Source organism: Panthera uncia (assembly GCF_023721935.1).
Source record: "Panthera uncia isolate 11264 chromosome B2 unlocalized genomic scaffold, Puncia_PCG_1.0 HiC_scaffold_25, whole genome shotgun sequence".
NCBI lineage: Eukaryota > Metazoa > Chordata > Mammalia > Carnivora > Felidae > Panthera > Panthera uncia.
The window spans coordinates 8,183,927-8,201,489 of record NW_026057581.1 but is presented as its reverse complement, the minus strand read 5'-3'; the positions used below and the strand labels follow the sequence as shown (position 1 = coordinate 8,201,489).

The 17,563-nt window shown below is 39.9% G+C and overlaps 1 protein-coding gene across 1 annotated transcript in view; it reads left to right on the top strand.

Annotated features, from left to right (window-relative positions):
• The first annotated feature begins 10,815 nt into the window (after positions 1-10,815).
• Positions 10,816-17,563, top strand: part of CDKAL1 (CDK5 regulatory subunit associated protein 1 like 1) — a 537,841-nt gene continuing 531,093 nt past the window's right edge. Inside the window, exons 1-2 of the mRNA XM_049654971.1 lie at positions 10,816-10,928; positions 11,736-11,779. The gene's annotated coding sequence lies outside the window, so the exon portion shown is untranslated. The remainder of the gene's footprint in view (positions 10,929-11,735; positions 11,780-17,563) is intronic.

The following is a 17,563-nucleotide window of genomic DNA, read 5'->3' as shown; positions in this document are numbered from 1 at the left end:
CTAACTATTTACTGGTTAAGGAACACTGGATTGTTTTTCAGTTTTTTCTGGTTTTTTTAAAACCGAATTTGATGAACATTTTCTGATTTCTATATAAATTCTGTTGCAGTATTAATTATTTTCCCTTATAATTTTATCTTCCTTTTGATTTGTTTGCCATATATGCCTTCTTGTTTCTAGTTATTGTGTTTTTTCTCTTTACTGTGTTTTATCTGTCATCTGTTCATTACAGTAATTTCTTTTAAAAATCAGCTTTTGGTTGTATTTGTCAAGTGCATTTTCAGATTCTAATTTACTTACATGTGTTTTAGTTTTATTTCACTCAGGGTTTACACATTTTCTAAGATCTTAAATTGAATGTTTATTGAGTTGCCTATTAGTAATAAAATACTTTAAAAGCATGAATTTTTCTTCTGAGAAGAGTTTCCCTGCATTTCAAAGCTTTTGAGAAGTACTTTATTATTGTTATGTTCAATGAATTACATAATAACATTGCGAGTAGGTATTGAAGTCCTTTTAATATTATTTTAAAATAGACTTTTCGTGTGTTCTTAATTTTCTCCTTAATAACTCTATTATTTAGGAAAACTTAAATTTTTTCATGTAATTAAATTTTTTGTTTTATATTTGCATTATTAATTTCTGTTTTTATCACAAGTGATGGCCTAGAGAGCATTTTGTATGTACTATAAATAAATAAAGGTCTACTTCATTTAATTGATTCCAAATATCAATTAATTCTATATTTGAAGATGTCAGGGCCTTTGCACAATGCTTCATCCACTCCGTCTCTCATTATTGACACAGGAGAATTAAAATCTCCAATATAATTTTCATCCTGTCAATTGCCTGTATTTCTAACAAACACATATACACCAGGGCTTTGCCACTTGGTTCACATTCCCCTCTATCTAACTACTGCCAGTCTCCTAGGCAAATTGTACATTCCATTTCTTACTGCCAGAGTTCCTGAACCTCTACTCCAACTCTTCCTTCCTTTCAACAGCCTCATCCTGGACCTTGTTACAATTTGGGACCCTTCTACTTTTGGTAGCTCAGTTTCAGACCACATCGTTTCTCTCAATTCCTGACTCCCACAAAGCAGCAAACTCATTTAACCCTGCCCTCCAGCTCCCCAGTCTCTCCCCTTCTTCTAGTTGGGTCTGGCCACTTTGGATTCTCTTTCTTCTCAGATCCCACTTGACCCTCCTTTTCAGTCACTTCAACTTTACTTTCATTGGTACCTTTAGTTTCCTTTCCCTCTACTCTATCTGTCCCACAAATTCCCAGCCCTGGGTCGACATATTCATCTACCTTCTCTGCTACTTACCTTCAGAGACTGCAGAATTAATAAAGATTCTTGATTGACAAGGAGAAACCAACCAGGACTAGCCTCAAAGAAAGAAACTAGCATGAAGATTCAAATTTGTACCTTCAGAGAATCAAAGGTCAAGAATATAGCCTGGCTTTGAGAGGACTGAAATCAGGACTTCTATTTTCATATTTCATCTCTGCTTCTCTCTTCCTGATTGCTTCTTTCTTCTAGAAGGTTTTCTGTTCTCCCATAGTCACATGGAAGCCCCCTAATATACAGTTCTTCTGTTGAAGAGATATCAAAACTGATACGGGGCTTTCTTAGTCTCAATTTCAAAATCATGGGGAAAGAGCTGTGATTGGCTCAGTTTGGGACAGAAGTCTAGATCCATCAACGAGGGCCAGAAGTGCATGGTCATATTTTGTAAAAATGGCAGTTGGTGACTCCTAGTGGGTGACCATGTGCTCATCCATGAGCCTATGGCCAGGAAGGATAGGATATGCTGCTGAGCCTGGCCAGAGTTTTATGTATGCATGAAATCCAGTACTATGGTCAGAGGAATATAAGGTTCTGATTGAACTGGTCTTACTTGCCCACTAGTAGAGGCTGAAGTAGTCATGGAATTAGAACCACAGGGAATTAGAGTAGGTTCTTCCAGCTAAGGAAAAACAATGACTATCTGCCATAGTTGCCAAATGATAGATAAGGAAGCTGAGAAACTTCTTGGTGGTTAATTACCATCTACTTATTACAAGTGTAATTTGTGCAGGGCCAGCCTATGAGCTAAATAAGGTTTTACTCAGTATGTTTTCACTGCTTTATTTGAAGTTAAAAAAAAATTAGAATGTTCAAATTTTCCGCGTTCATGGCTAAATATGAATTTTATTGAAATTTTTGAAAAAGAAAGTCAAATATAAAAGACTTGATTATTTTGGATTAACTACTGCATTGTTTCCCCCCATTAGTTAAGGTAATCAACAATCAAATCAACTTATAAAACATCTTTTAAATAAACTTAAAAAAAAAGTAAACATATGTTTCTTTTGTATAATAATACATCATAGTTATATAAAAACAAAACTTCAAGGAGTATAGTTTTGCTTTGAGCAAATTCATTTAGGATATGAATTCTGCCTGTATTTATGCATAAAGTAATTAAATCTGCTTTGAAAATAAATATTGTAATTATTCGCTGAGTGCCTTTTTACTAAACATTTTTTCTGCCTCCTTACAAATCGTTTATTGAGAAATCATAGAGGGTAAATATAAGAACACAACAAAAAGTAAGACAAAAAAATATTGTTTCCTTTATTTTGTCCAGGGTTAGGTTTTCTTTTTCTCTCTCACTTATTCTCCTTGAATGAACAACAACCCCAAAGGGGGTCTTTGAGAAATGTAGAATTACCAAATAATCTAAAAACTGAGTAAAACAAAATAGAATACCCCTCTTCTTCCTCCCCTCTTGGGTATTTCAACTTAAACTTGGTTTCTCTTGCAGCCTCAGAGAGTAAAATTCTCATAAAATCAGGCTCTGTTCTGCTCTCTGGCAGAGTTTCTGAATAGCAAAGCACTCCGTGGCCTTTGTTATTTCTACCATTCACTCTCAGAGAGATTTGTTCTTGGGGGAATTGCAGATCTCTGAATTTTCCCGATAGATTTATCACTAGTAAGAAAATATTTGGAAAGAAGCCAGCGAGAGATGTGGCTAAAAGAGAGCATTAATGAATGCATTTTTTTTTTTAACAAAAGTCACAAATGTCCTATGGTTAAAGAAGAAAAAAAGGATTTTCTCTTTCCACATCTTCCTGGAAGTGACCACGTTCTGATACTTGCCAGTAAAATAGATTTTTAGCATAATATTTTAATTGACTTTTTAAAAAGTTTTATTTATTTATTTATTTATTTATTTAATCTCTACACCCAGTGTTGGGCTCAAAGTCACAACCCTGAGACCAAGAGATCATGTTTTTCTGACTGAGCCAGCCAGGCTCCCCTATTTTAGTTGATGCTTTTTTTTTTTTTAAAGTTTATTTATTTATGTATTTTTAAATAATCTCTACCCCCAATGTGGGGCTCAAACTCAGGCCTCTGAGATCAAGAGTTGCATGTCTTCCAACTGAGTGCACCCCTTGTTGACTTTTGATGGTCACTGCTAATGAACATCTCATTAGAAAGCTCTAGGTTTTTTTCTTTTAAGTCACATTTTGTTAAGTTTGAGTTTTAAAATAACATTAGCCAGATGCATTTGAAATGTATTTAAAATGTTGGGGGGAGGTGCAGAGGGGTAGAGGGAGAGAGAGAATCCCAAGCAGGTTCCACACCTACCACAGAGCCCGATAGGGGGTTTGATCTCGTGACTTCGTGAGATCATGACCTGAGCTGAAATCACTAGTTGGATGCTTAACTGACTGAGTCACCCAGGTGCCCCTGTATCTGATTTTTTAAACTAAGTGAACAACCTTTATTTATTCTCCAAATATTTATATTTCAGGTCCTATGATATGATGCTTAGAAGATAGTCTCTGTCTTTCCCCAGGAATATCGTTTCAATAATTTCTACCTCTTTGTACTATAGCATCAATTTCTCCATCTCCATGGGATTGTTCTTAATTGGCATAGAACAATCTCTTATTTCTCCTATCTTCCAATAACAGTCCCTCTTTATTTTTTAAAAATGTTATCTTTATTCCAGTATACTTAACACACAGTGTTATATAAAGTCATTCTTTATCAACCCACTTTCTCCGCTGCTACAGTCTAATATTTCTGCTGCCCTTTGCAGCAAATCTGCTGAGTTGTCCATACATGCTGTCTACAGTTCTGTTCCCTCCTTCACCCTTAAATCCACGTCATTTACCTTCTACCCACACCATTCCACCAGAATTGTCCTTCCAAGTTGCTCAATCCAATGATTAATTTTCACTCATCTTACTTGACCTATCGGCATCATCTGACACTGTTGATCACTCCCTGTGATGCACCTTCATCATTTGGCTTCTGGGATACCATTTTCTCCCTACTTTGCTGGTTACTCTTCCTCAGTTCTCTTTGCCGGTTATTCTTCTCCCTTACCTTTTATTTATTTTTATTTTTTAAAATTTTAAATGTTTTATTTTTTTTACATCATCTCTACATCCAACGTGGGGCTCAAACTCACGACCCCAAGATCAAGAGTTGCATGCTCTACCTACTGACTGAACCAGCCAGGCACCCCTTCCCTCATCTTGACATTGGAGTGCACCAGCCCTCAGTCTTTGGTTCTCTTCATTATTTACATTCCTTCTATAGCTAATCTCATCTAGTCTTTTGGCTTTATATGCCAGCTATCTGCCAATGACTCGCAAGTTAACGTCTTCAGCCCAAACTTCTCCCCTAAACTTCAGAATCATCCATGAACTGCCGAATTAACAGTCCAGTTGGATGTCTAATAGGCATCTGGAGTTTAAGAAGGTTAAAACTGAGCTCCTAAGGCAATGACACTCATTAGTAATGAGCATACCTAGTATTCATATTGGGTTGTGAATATTACTTCTTACTAAAAGGAACCATGACTCCTTGAAGAATTGGCTGATTTCAAGGGGCAGAGAAAGAGCAGGATGAGCCTGGAAAACCTTGTGGTTCCAAAAAATAAGAAGGTGCTAACAAACAAACAAACAAACAAAGCAAACTTGTCAAAAGAACACAAGCCATCCCAAAGACCAATGGCCACATCTGGGATACTTGAAGCAACAAAATAATGGTAGTAATGGATTATAAACCATAGAATAAAATAGATATCTATGAGTTCATAGTAATATGAATAAATAATTGGACAGATAAATAAATGATGGGAAGGAACAGCTCATCTAATAATAAAAGTAGAAGGAATGATGGCAATGGAAAATTATCATTTGGCAAACACCATAGTATTAATTTTTGCTTACAGGAATCATTAAGGCATACTAAAATTAGTGGATGAATACATGCTGAGAAACAAGATACTTATACAATCTCAAAGTGTCTTCACACAGGCACTTACTAATAACAAAGGGAAAGATAGTAACTTTCCACTGGAGAGATCAAGTGTTCAAAGTACATCATGGGTAATGAGACATTTCAACATCAGTTGCCTCTTTGATGTGATGGGCGGAGAGGGCCACGACATCACTTCTGTGGTAGTGTTTCCAATACTTCATACCTGAATTTAATCATGAGGGAACAGCAGACGAACACAAATTGAGGGGCATTTTACAAAATAACTGATCAGTATTCTTCAAGAGTGTCAAGGGCACAAAAGACAAAGAAAGAATGAGAAACTGTCCCGGATTGGGACAGTTCATACTACCCAGTGTCAATGTGAATTTCTTGGTGTTGATGATTGTACTTTGGCTATATAAATGTTAATATCTGGAGCAGCTGGGTGAAGGTTATGCATAAATATATTGTACTATTTTTTGCAACTTTAAAAAGTGTTGAAGTTATTTCACGTGATTTCATTCACTCTCCGACCTCCTTTCTTATTATTCATGCATTTACACACTCACTCCATTCAAACCACTCTGATCTGCCTGCCATCTCTTGAACATGTCAGGTGAGGTCCCTTTCCACTGGCAGGACCCCTTTTCCCTGAATGCTCCCCCCCCCCCCCCCCCCCCGCCCCCCCCCCCCCACACACATTCCTTGGCTAACCTCCTCGTCTTTTTCAAGCCCTTGCTTAAACATCTTTTTCTCAATGGGCCTACTCTGACCACCATCTTTAAAAAAATGCCAGACTTCCCTCTCAGTTATCCTTAATTTGCTACAAATTTGGGGCCATTTTTAATCAACTTTGAACACACATAAAATTTTTACTTATGTCATTTTTATTGTGTATCATATATTGCTACCAGCTAGCATATAAACTCTTAAGAGGGCAGGTTGCGGTCTTTTTTTTTTTTTTTCCTCTGAGCATTCAGAACAGTCATTGTTAGGGTCGCCTGGGTGGCTCAGTCGGTTAAGCTCAGAGCCTGCACCCTGCTTCAGATTCTGTGTCTCCCTCTCTCTCTGTCCCTCCCCCACTCATGCTCTGTCTCTCTCTTTCTCTCAAAAATAAATAAACCTTAAAAATAATAACAAAAGAACAATCATTGTTACTCTGTATACAGTATATATATGTATTACTGAAAAACAGAAAAAACATATGCTTCTTTCCGGCAGCTATTTATAAGTAATCAGGGAGTTAGACAAAAGATATAAATTCCTATTTTTTAAATCGAGACACTATGGGAGCACCTGAGTGGCTGAGTCGGTTAAGCATTAGACTCTTGGTTTCAGCTTGGGTCATGAACTCATGGTTTGTGAGTTCCATCCTGCATTGGGCTCTGTGTTGACAGTGCAGAGTCTGCTTGGAATTCTCTCTCTCCCTCTCTCTCTACCCCTCCCCTACTCGCTCTCTCTGTCTCTCTCAAAATAAATAAATAAACTTAAAAAAAAATCAAGACACTATGTAAAGCTAAGAAGTTTAGAAGTACTCTCTCAGTTGCAAGTCAAAGAAACCCACTCAAGTTAGCTTAAGAAATAAAAAGGGGGCATTTACTCATTCACAAAATTCAACAGCCCGGAAGTAAACATAGGTAAGCTGGATTTAGGGAGGCTCATGGCCATCCTCAGAATTCCCTGATTTCTCCCTTCAACCTTCAGATCTACTTTCGTCTGAAACAGCTTGAGCCCCAGGCAAGTGATCTCCACCTGGTAGTTTCCAAAGCTCCAACTGCGGGTTCTGGGGGCTGACCGAGAGCAAGAAATTCGCCCCCGCCTAGCGTGGGTCACCCGCCCTGTGTCTCCACTGCTCTGGCCTGGCCCATAGGCACAGCCCCCACACCACCCATACGAAGGGTGGAAGAATCAAAAGATAAAATTAATTATAGAGTTGAGCCAAACCTATTTGTGTAACCCGACAGAATACACATAGCCACTGTTGGAAGCATAGCACTCTGACCTCTGGTGGTTAGAAGCCATGGAGAAAATTCAGCATTAGTTCAAAGACCACAGCAATTTCAAAAACATTTTTTTAAATGTTTTTATTTATTTTTGAAGGAGAGAGAGACTGAGGATGAGCCGGGGAGGAGCAGAGAGAGAGGGAGACATAGAATTTGAAGCAGGCTCCACTAGGCTCTAAGCTGTCAGCACAGAGCCCGATGCAGGGCTCGAACTCTCAAACTGTGAGATCATGACCTGAGCCAAAGTCAGACGCTCAACTGACTGAGCCACCCGGGCGCCCCTCTAAGATTTTATTTTTAAGCAAGCTCTACACCCAAAGTGGGGTTGGAACCCATAGCCCCAAGATCAAGAGTCACAGGCTCTGCCTTTTGTTTTTCCTCTACACTGTTTTCGTCTATGTGAATTTTTGCATTTTTAATGACAGCATATCGTTTCTTTCTTCTAAAGTGTTCATATAAAGTTGTTAAAAAAAGACCAAAATAGGACTACTTAAGCTTCAGTTTTCTTCTCTGTAAACAGAGCATAATAAAAGAATAGTAATGGTACTATTAATTTATAGGATTACCTATAGAGTTATTGTGATGAATCTGATAATTCAGTGAGGGCTTAATGTGGTTACTGACACACACTTCTAAGTTCTCAAAAATGGTGCCTTTACTATTATTTTATAGATTCACTTGCATTTTTAGTGTCTTTGTGCACACAAATTGACTTCTCTACCACCAAACTTTTTTTTTTTTTTTTTTTTTTTTTTTTTTTAACTAGGCTTCATACCCAGCATGGAGCCCAACGTGGGGTTTGAACTCACAAACCTGAGGTCAAGACCTGAGCTGAGATCAAGAGTCTGATAGTTAGCCAACCAAGCCACCCAGGTGCCCCACCACCAAACATTTACAAAACATTTAATATTACATTATGGGCTGAAAAGCCAGTAACAAGTGTCTATTCTTATGAAGTTGATAGTCTAATTTGAGACTCAAAGCAGAGAGATTTAAACTTTATAAACTTTATAAACACATATATATATACATATGATGGAATATTATTCAGGCTTAAAAAGGAAGTCAATTCTGACACATGCTACTATACTGACATGTTTGAAGACATTATGCTAAATGAAATAAGCTAGATACAAAAGGACAAATGTATGATTCCACTTATATGAGGTACCTAGAGTAGTCAGATTTATACACTCAGAAAATAGGACTATGGTTGCCAGCGGCCAGCTGGGAGAGGGAAAGGGAAGTTGTTTAATGAGTACAGATTAGTTTGGGAAGATGAAAATGTTCTGGCGATGGATGGGGTATGGTTGCCCAAAACTGTGAATGGACTCGATGCTACCGAACTGCACATTTAAAAATGGATAACATGGTAAATCTTATGTTATGTACATCTCACCAAAATTTTTTTTTAATTTAAGTATTAATATAAAGGAAAATCAAAGTTTAATACTACAAAATAACAGACCAGTAACTTATAAATTATCAAGTGCCATTTTAATTTTATTCATCAAATGTGTCTTTATTTTTTGAATAAGTAGTACATGTCCATGGTACAAAAATAAAAGTTACAAAAGGGAATACAGGAAAAGTAAATCTTCCTATAGTCAACATATAAATTTATATACGTATATATTGCAATAACTATACTCAGACACTGTAAACACTATATTGAAACTTTCTTTTTCCGCTTAACAATGTCTTGGGTAGTACATTAAAAGCAACCTTGTTCTTTTTTTAAAATTTTTAAAAAAGTTTTATTTATTTATTTTGTGTGTGTGTGAGAGAGAGAGCGAGAGAGCATAAGGCAAACTTGTTCTTTTTAAAGAGCTGTATAGATACCATAAATGTATTTAACAAATCCCCACTGAGAAGCCAGAGAGGGTTTCTGTATTTTGTTATTACAAGCAACATTTCAAAGAATCATCTGGCACATACGTCATTTTGTGTAACTGTGAGCATTTCTGTCAGATAAATTCCTGGAGGTTTGGTCACTGGCTCTTCAAGTGATTGATGTTAAAAGCACCCCCCATTCCCATTTCCCCATTCCTCGCAGCCAACGAGTCCATTCAGGTTTTCAATATTTATTCATGTCTGAAGTGTTGTCCTCAAACCCATCCTCCAGAAAGAATAATCTGCTCAGACACTTTCGTGCTACCTAATATATCCAGGATAAGGTCTAATATCTTTATTTTGGCAAACAAGGCTCAACTTCTGGTCCCTGCATTTTCTCTATCAACCCTTCTGTACCTTCCTCACTCACTTTAACTCTTTTTGCTTATATAAGAGCTTACAGTTTCAGGCCTCTATGCATGTGCTCTTACTATCTCCTTGGCCTGGCCTACCCTCCTCCATTTCTGTCACTTCTGTTGTGGGGAGTCTAGACCCCCTCATGTAAAAAGAAGAACCTCCCCCTTGGGCTCCACTGGTCTGCGTGCATTCATCTTCCTCAGCCATTGCTCTTCTCCACCGAAACTGTACCTGTGGAGGAGCCTGAAATAGTGGTAGGGGCTTGTCTCTTTATTCCTTTCTAGTTCTGCAACCAGCACAGTGCTAGAGATCATGTGGTGTGCACTCAATAAAATCTCTTTACCTGAACTCAACTAGATCTTGGGGGAAAAAGGGTGGAGTCATTCATCCATTCATTCATTCAAGGTATGCTGACGGAGAGGCCATAAGTGCAAGATTATGTGCTAGGCAGTGGGATTACAGTAAAAGAGATGGGACAACATAAACATGCAATTCTAATTCAGCTGGGTAGGGACTGCAGAGGACTCTAGGTCACAATTTAGATTTTTTGCATGGAAATGGTGAGCAGAGGGTGGTATTGTAATTAGAAGGAATCACACTAGAAACAAAGCTCATGATTTCTGACTTCTTGCTCATGGCGAACTGTCTTCATTTTTGAAAGAGGAGACGCTCTTCTGGTAAACAAGGTCAAGCACAGTGTCCTGGGTAAAACATAATAACGTGAGCTAACACTTACAAGGGAACTAGGTCAGAATCAGTATACTCCACGAAAGTTCTCTTTCTCTGCTAAACTGCCTTAATATTTGGCGCTACACTGTCTTCTAACGGATAAAAAACCCCTTCTTTCTTGGTGTTAAATGATCTATGTTGTTTAATCAAATTGTTCTTTGTCCTATTCTACTCTCCTCTCCAGTATGACCTCATTTCACAAAAGGTTGAGGAAGCAAGTAAAATGAAATGAAAACAGCAGGTCCTTTCAGAATTGAATTCAGCACAGAGGACTGCCACTACTAGCAGAGTAACTTTAGGCAAGTACTTACACTCCCTGTTTCCCCTTTTGTAAAATAATAATAATAATTAATGATAGTAATAAATGTTAAGAGCTTAATATGGTGCCTGACACATAGTAAGAGCTCAGCCGAAGATAGCTGTTAAGCGATTCTAAGAACCTGAGATTCTGGCGTCTAATTTCGCTCTTGCAACCAAAAAAATTCTAACTGTAATCTTTACCTAAGCAAGTTAGACCTGAACTCGCGCTTTCAGCGATGAGGCAATTTGCCCTCTCCCGGCCACCGTCTTGGAGCATGCGCAAATAAACGTGGCGGGACGTAAGTGTCATGGCGAGCTCCATCTAAAGTGTTTCCCGTATCCGCAGAACGGCGTGTGGATCCTCTCTTTGGACCGGTGTGTTATTCCCTGACCTCTGGGTAAGGGTGGCGGTGGGAATCAGTGTGGGGCGGAGTGTGGCTAGAGCTCCTTTAATGGCGGAGCCTGGTTTCCCCCGTTTCGGCCTTTCTCGGGCCGTTTGCTGGCTTGTTTCGTAGTTGAAACGGGACTTGCCAGCTGGGGTCAGGGAATTGGGAGGCGGGGAGCGCTGCCAGAAGTGAGGACAGAGTGGTTGGCGTTGCGTGCTGCAGGGCTGCGAGGAATATTTAAAGGAACTCGTCCCTTATTGTCAAATCTAATTTCATTCGTTTTCCCACTTGCGCTGAATTTGTGTGGTGGATGGGGACGAGGCGTTCGCAGTTCGGTAGCTTGCACAGAGCTGTACCTCAAGAATTGAAACAGAAGTTGGCCGGAAGAGCCAGTGGCTTGATTTTTCACTCTTGTTCCCTTTTATACTCCTAAAACCTCTCTCTGAATCTCGGGACGCCACGTGTTTTTCCGGTGGAAGGTGATCTGGATACGTCCCTCACTGCCTAATTCCTATTTTGTAGTTGGTATTAATTGAATCACGCAGACGTGTTGTAGTGCTGGGCAGTGTTTATTACCGTGGCCAGACGCTGGATCACCATCGTGGCAAATTCGGTGGATGTAAACACACCTGACCCAGTCAGTAAGGAGTCGGAAGTAGTGTGGCACATCATTCACTTTGCTGTAGAAAAGCTCTCTTTTATGAAGTCTAATCCCTTTTAAGTAGTTTTAAAGAGCCCTTCTGTGGTTTTGTGAACTTGTTGGGAGCTCGCTTTTTCTAATGAGTTTTTATTTTCCAGACTTCTCTTTCCAGAGGATTTGAGACTGATTGCAGATAATCAAGGTACTTATTTATTTCAAACCTTTTATGCTTGAATAAAGTGTTCCACATTGCAATGTTCACAAAGGCAGTCTAGCGTCTCAGTAATGCTGTCACCGTCAGTATCTGGAAATGCCATCGTCTCCATATCATGCCGGATCAGTAAATCTAAGAGACATTTTCATTAATTTCAGCCTTTTTTGTACATTCAGCAGCACTGACCTTGTTGGTCTCTTTGACCTGCTGTCTTCCTCTGCCTTCTATCCCCTACTGATTTTCTCCTTCTCTGGTTGCTGCTTCTTAGTCTCTATGATAGGCTGGTCGTCTTCTTTTTGGCAGTTAAATTTGGAGTTCCTCAAGGCTTGGTCCTGTATTCTTTTCTCTTTCTGGATGATCTAATATATATTCATCTTTGTCAGTGCTGTGGTTGTTATTATTTATTTTAGCCATCCTAGTGTGTGTGAAGTGGTATCTCATTGTGGTTTTGATTTGCATTTCCCTTATAGGTAATGATATTGACATCTTCTCATGTGCTTATTGGCCGTTTGTATACCTTTGGAGACCTGTGTATTCGTCTCTTTTGTCATATTTTACATTGGGTTGTTTGTCTTTTTATTGTTGACTTGTGTACTCACTGTATTCTGGTACTAGGTGTTTATCAGACATGTAATTTCTAAATACTTTCTCCCGTTGTGTGAGTTTTCTTTTCACTTTCTTGATGGTGTTCTTTGAAGCATATAAATTTTTAATTTTGCTGAAGTCCAGTTTTTTTTGTTGTTTGTGCTTTTGGTGTCATAACTAAGGAAGGAATAATGCTTAATCTAACATCATGCAGATTTACATCTATATTTTCTTCTAAGAGTTTTATTGTGTTAGCTTTTAAATTTAGGCCTGTGGTCCGTTTTCAGTTAAGTTTTGTATGTAATGTGAGGAAGGGCTTCAGCTTTCATTGCATGTGGATTGTTCTTTCCCCCCATTAAATTTTTTTTTTGGCACCCTGGTTGAAATCAGCTGATGAGGTAGTATATTTTTGATGAACATTCTCGATGATTTTTATGAAAGAGTAATTCTAGGGTAAAGATTTTCAAACTTTAGTACACATCAAGATCACCTGGAGGCTTGTTATAGCTTGCTGGGCTTTACTCAGAGTATCTGATTCAGTAGGTCTGGCGTGGGGCCCGGGAATTTTCATCTCTCCCGAGTTTCCCAGTGGTGCTAATCATGCTGATATGGGAACCACGAACTATGAAAACTACTGGTTTAGGACTTTGGTTCACAATGTGGTTACACATGTAAGAATTACTAGAAGGTTTAAAAAATAGTATCAATCTCCAGGCTCTGTTCCCCCATTTTTTTTTTTTTTTTTTTAAAGTAATCTCTACTTCTAGCTTGGGGCTTGAATTCAAGACTGAGAGACCTAGAGCTGCATGCTTTACCTACTCAGCTTGCTAGGTGCCCCTGTTCCCCTTGATTGATTGAGTTGCCCTGGGGCTCAGTTGCGGGTAGGTTTCAAAAGCTCCTCAGGTGAATGCAATGAGCACTCAAGCTTCAGAATCTGTGTCTTCCACTCTCTCTGCTCTTCCCTGTTTGAGCTCTCTCTGTCTCTCAATAAATACTTAACAAAAAAAAAAGGTTGAGAATCTCTGGGAGAATGATGGTTCTCAATCATCTCACAGGGATGTGTAGTGGAATCATCTGGGCAAGCTTTAAGTTAATGTCCTTATATTCCACTCCTTCTTGGAGATTATAATTCAGAATGGGACCTGGGTATTTGATACTATAAAAACTCTCCTAATAAATCTCAAATGCAAATAACACTACTATGGGATATTGCTTTATATATTTTTCCTAACATTTTCAGTATCTCCCTTTTCACTGACGATTTATATTCCCTTCGTCAAACTTGAATTCCTCAGCCTTTTGAGAAAAAAACTGTATGATCTGTTTCTTTTCAATGTTGTCTTGTTTCTTTTTAGTCTCAGACTTTCATTTCCTTCTTACTCATTTACAAATTTCTGAGGGCTAACGGTTCTACCAGTTTGTTGGAAGGAAAAGCTTTACAAATAGTGATGAGATGGTTCAAGTCCTTATGCAGCCAGATTTACGATCCTCTGCTTTATATTTGTTCTCATTTGTTTCTCTAAATTGAATTTCTAGAAATGGAATTGGTGGATCACAGGATATACTGTATATGTCTTGGGGAGCCTGGGTGGCTCACTCTTGATTTTGGCTCAGGTCATGATCTCATGGTTTGGGAGCTCGAGCCCCATGTTGGGCCCTGCGCTGACAGCATGGAGCCTGCTTGGGATTCTCTTCTTTTTCTCTCCACTCCCTTATTCACGCGCAAGTGCGTGTGCGCTCTCTCTCAAACTAAACATTTTAGAAAAGGATATATATGGTTTAAAGTTTGATATGTATTGCTAGGAAGACTTCCGGAAAGAATAAACCAGCTTTACCATGCTTTCGGCCAACAATAGGGTTTTGTCCGCCTTTTTTTTTTTTTTTATCGGTGGGGTAGACAAAAAAATAATTTATTGTTTAAACACTCACTATTAGTGTGCTTGAGCATTATTTCCAGTGCTTATTGGCTATTTGCATTTCTTGAAGGCCTGTTTTTCCTTTGCCACTCCCCCCCCCTTTTTTCCCCGGAATATGTTTATTTCTTCACATCACATTAGACTCTTGCGTTGTTTGGGCTTTGCCAATGAGGCAGAACTATAGTTGGGGCGGCTTGGCGTTGAGGCCTGGGTTCTAAATGTAACTCTGTTGGTGTGCACATCTTTTTGCTTCTTTGGATTTCAGTTCTAGAAGCTGAGAGGCTTAGCAATGTTTCCTACTCCCCGTACTGCATGATGTTGTATGTCTCCTCTCTTTCTTTCTCCATTCCTTTCCCTTCCTTGAATCAATACACAGGGCTATATGGGGTGTAAAAAGTGTAATTAAAAAGTATGGCTTTTAATGTGTCCTTTAATTCACAGTCCTTCACTAGTTCTTTAGTAACATTTGAAGGCAGTACCTGTCTTAGCCTTTCTCATTTAGCCTCTTTATTTCATAGACTAACAGTGGTAGAAGAAACCCTGAGGGTTATTAGGTGTTTGCTTTAGATTCCAATCCAGTATAAGAAAGATGAGCTAAATTTACCTTACGCATCTTATTCATTCATTTGGTCAACAGATACTGTTTGCCTGCTCTGTGCTGGGCATTGTTGTAGGCGTCACAGAGACAGTGGTGAAAACGAGGTAATGCCTTTTATCCTGATGGAGGTGACACTGCGGTGAGAGATACGGAGTTCTGTTCTGCAGTTACGGTGTCAGGTTAGAGGTCAGTGTGAGTGTGTGTGGATGCTTGGTCTCTGTGTGGTTGTCTTCGATGTGGTGGTTAGGAAAGGCCTCTCCCAGGAGGTGTCATTTGAATAGAGAAGTGGACAGCAAGCCATACAGCTATTTGGGGGATGATATTCCAGGCAGAAAAAAAAAGCGAGTGTGGAGCCCTCGGAGTCAGAAACTAGTTTGGCATACTCAGAGAATATGGAAAAGGTTTAGTATAGTCGGGACAGAGCGGGTAGCCACGGGCCGTCTCTTGTTAGACTGGGTCATCTATAGTAAAAAAAAAAAAAAAAAAAATTATTGAGAAATTGCAATGTGCTAGATGTAGTTTGAGGCACCAGAGGGGATAACACAGTGGACAGAGCACGCAGAAACTTTTACCTTTGTGGAGTACATCTTCTAGTAGAAAGAGGTAGATGTTAACCAAGTAATGAAAACATCGAAGCAGGTCTGAGATGCTGTGGTCGAGGAACAGGGCAGGGAAGGGGAGTAGCAGGTGTGTGTATATGTGGTGAGGTGGGAGTTGCCCGGGAAGATTTCACTGGTGGTCTCTGAGCAAAGCCCTGAGGCATCTAGGCAACACTGAGACCCTGGGATGAGTGTACCTGGTGGCTGTGAGCTAGCAAGGAGCCCATGTGTCATGCACGGAGAAGAGGGGATGGTAGGAGATAGAGTCAGAGAGGTGACAGGAGGCCGATTATGTAGGTCCTTGCAGGTCTTTGCACTGATTTTGTTTTTTTTTTCTCTCAGAGGGAATACCATTGGCAGGTTTTGATCTGAAGCTTGAGATGAAGTTAGGTTTTAAAGGATCCCTGGCTCCTGGACTGAAAATGTCCTTTGCGAATTAAGGATAGTAGCAGGGAGACTAACTATGGCAATAATCCACGCAAGAGTGGATGTTGGTTTGGACCAAGAATGTGGCAATGGGTACAGTTAGAAATAGATTCTGAAAATATATTTTATTAGTTAAAAAAAAATTTTTTTTGATGTTTATTAATTTTTGAGAGACAGAGACAGAACATGAGCGGGAAGGGTTAGAGAGAGGGAGACACAGAATCTGAAGCAGGCTCCAGGCTCTGAGCTGTCAGCACAGAGCCCGACGCGGGGCTCGAACTCACGAACTGCGAGTTCATGACCTGAGCCGAAGTAGGATGCCTAACCGACTGAGCCACCCAGGCGCCCCAGAAAATATATTTTAAAATAGAGCCAGCAGGATTTTGTTGGTGCATTGGATGTAGGGTGAAGGAAGGAGTCAGGGATGACACCACGATTTTTGCCTTGAGCAGGTACAAGGTTGGGATTGCCTTTAAACGAGATGGGGAGAGTTGTGAGAGGGTCTGGTGTGATGGGTGGTGGTGATGACGGCGATGTGTGTGAGATGATGGTGGTGGTGGTGTGTGAGGTGGCGGGGTGTGATGTGGTGGTTGTGTGTGCGGTTGGGTGGGGAGAGTCAAGAGTTCTGGTTTTGACTTAGGTTTGAAATAACTATTCGACATTCAGGCAGGGGTGTGGAATTGAGCAGGCAGCTGGACATTTGAGTCTGAAGTTCAGGGGAGATCTGGGGGTGGTTATAGAAGCATCTGCGGTTGGTATTTCAAGGTCATGGAACTAGATGAAATCGGATGGGGTGGTCCCCAGATTCATGGGGGCATTTCGACGTTGGGAAGTGGGAGAGAGGAGGAGGAGCCAGCAAAGGAGACTTGGGGTGTGGCTGACGTGGTAGGAGAAGATCCCACAGATCGTGGGGTCCCGGAAGTCAGTGAAGAAAGTACCGTAAGGAGAGAATGGTCAGTATGCCAAGTGCTGCAGAGAGGGTCCTATAAGATGATTGAATATCTATGATTGTATGTGTCGTTGGAAGTCACTGACATCACGACAGGCAATTTTGGTGGAAAGGTGGGGGTGAAAGCCTGGTTCATGAGATAATGGAGCGGGGGGGGGGGGGGGGGGGGGGGGGGGGGGGGTCAGAGATCAGAAACTATACGTGTTGACAGCTCTTGCAAGGTATTTTTATTTTATATTTTTTGAGTATAGTTGACCCACAATGTTACATTAGTTTCAGGTATACAACTTAGTGATTTGACAGGTTTATACATTATGCTATGTTCACCACAAGTGTAGCTACCGTCTTTCCCGTTACTTGGCTATTACGGTGTCATTGACTGTATTCCTTACACTTTTCTCCCATGACTTATTCCATAACCGGAGGCCTGATCTCCCAATTTGCCCTTCTCCCATCTTGCCCAGTCCCCTACCACCTTCCCCGCCGACAACCATCAGCTTGTTCTCTGTGTTTATAGTTCTGATTCTGCTTTTTGTTTGTTTATTTATTTATTTTTTAGATGGAATTTATGAGTAGAATCATATGGCGTTTGTCTTTCTCAGGCTGACTTATTTCACTTAGTGTGATACCTGCTAGGTCCATCCATGTTGTCTCAAACGGCACAGTGTCATCCTTTTTATAGCTGTGTAATATTCCATC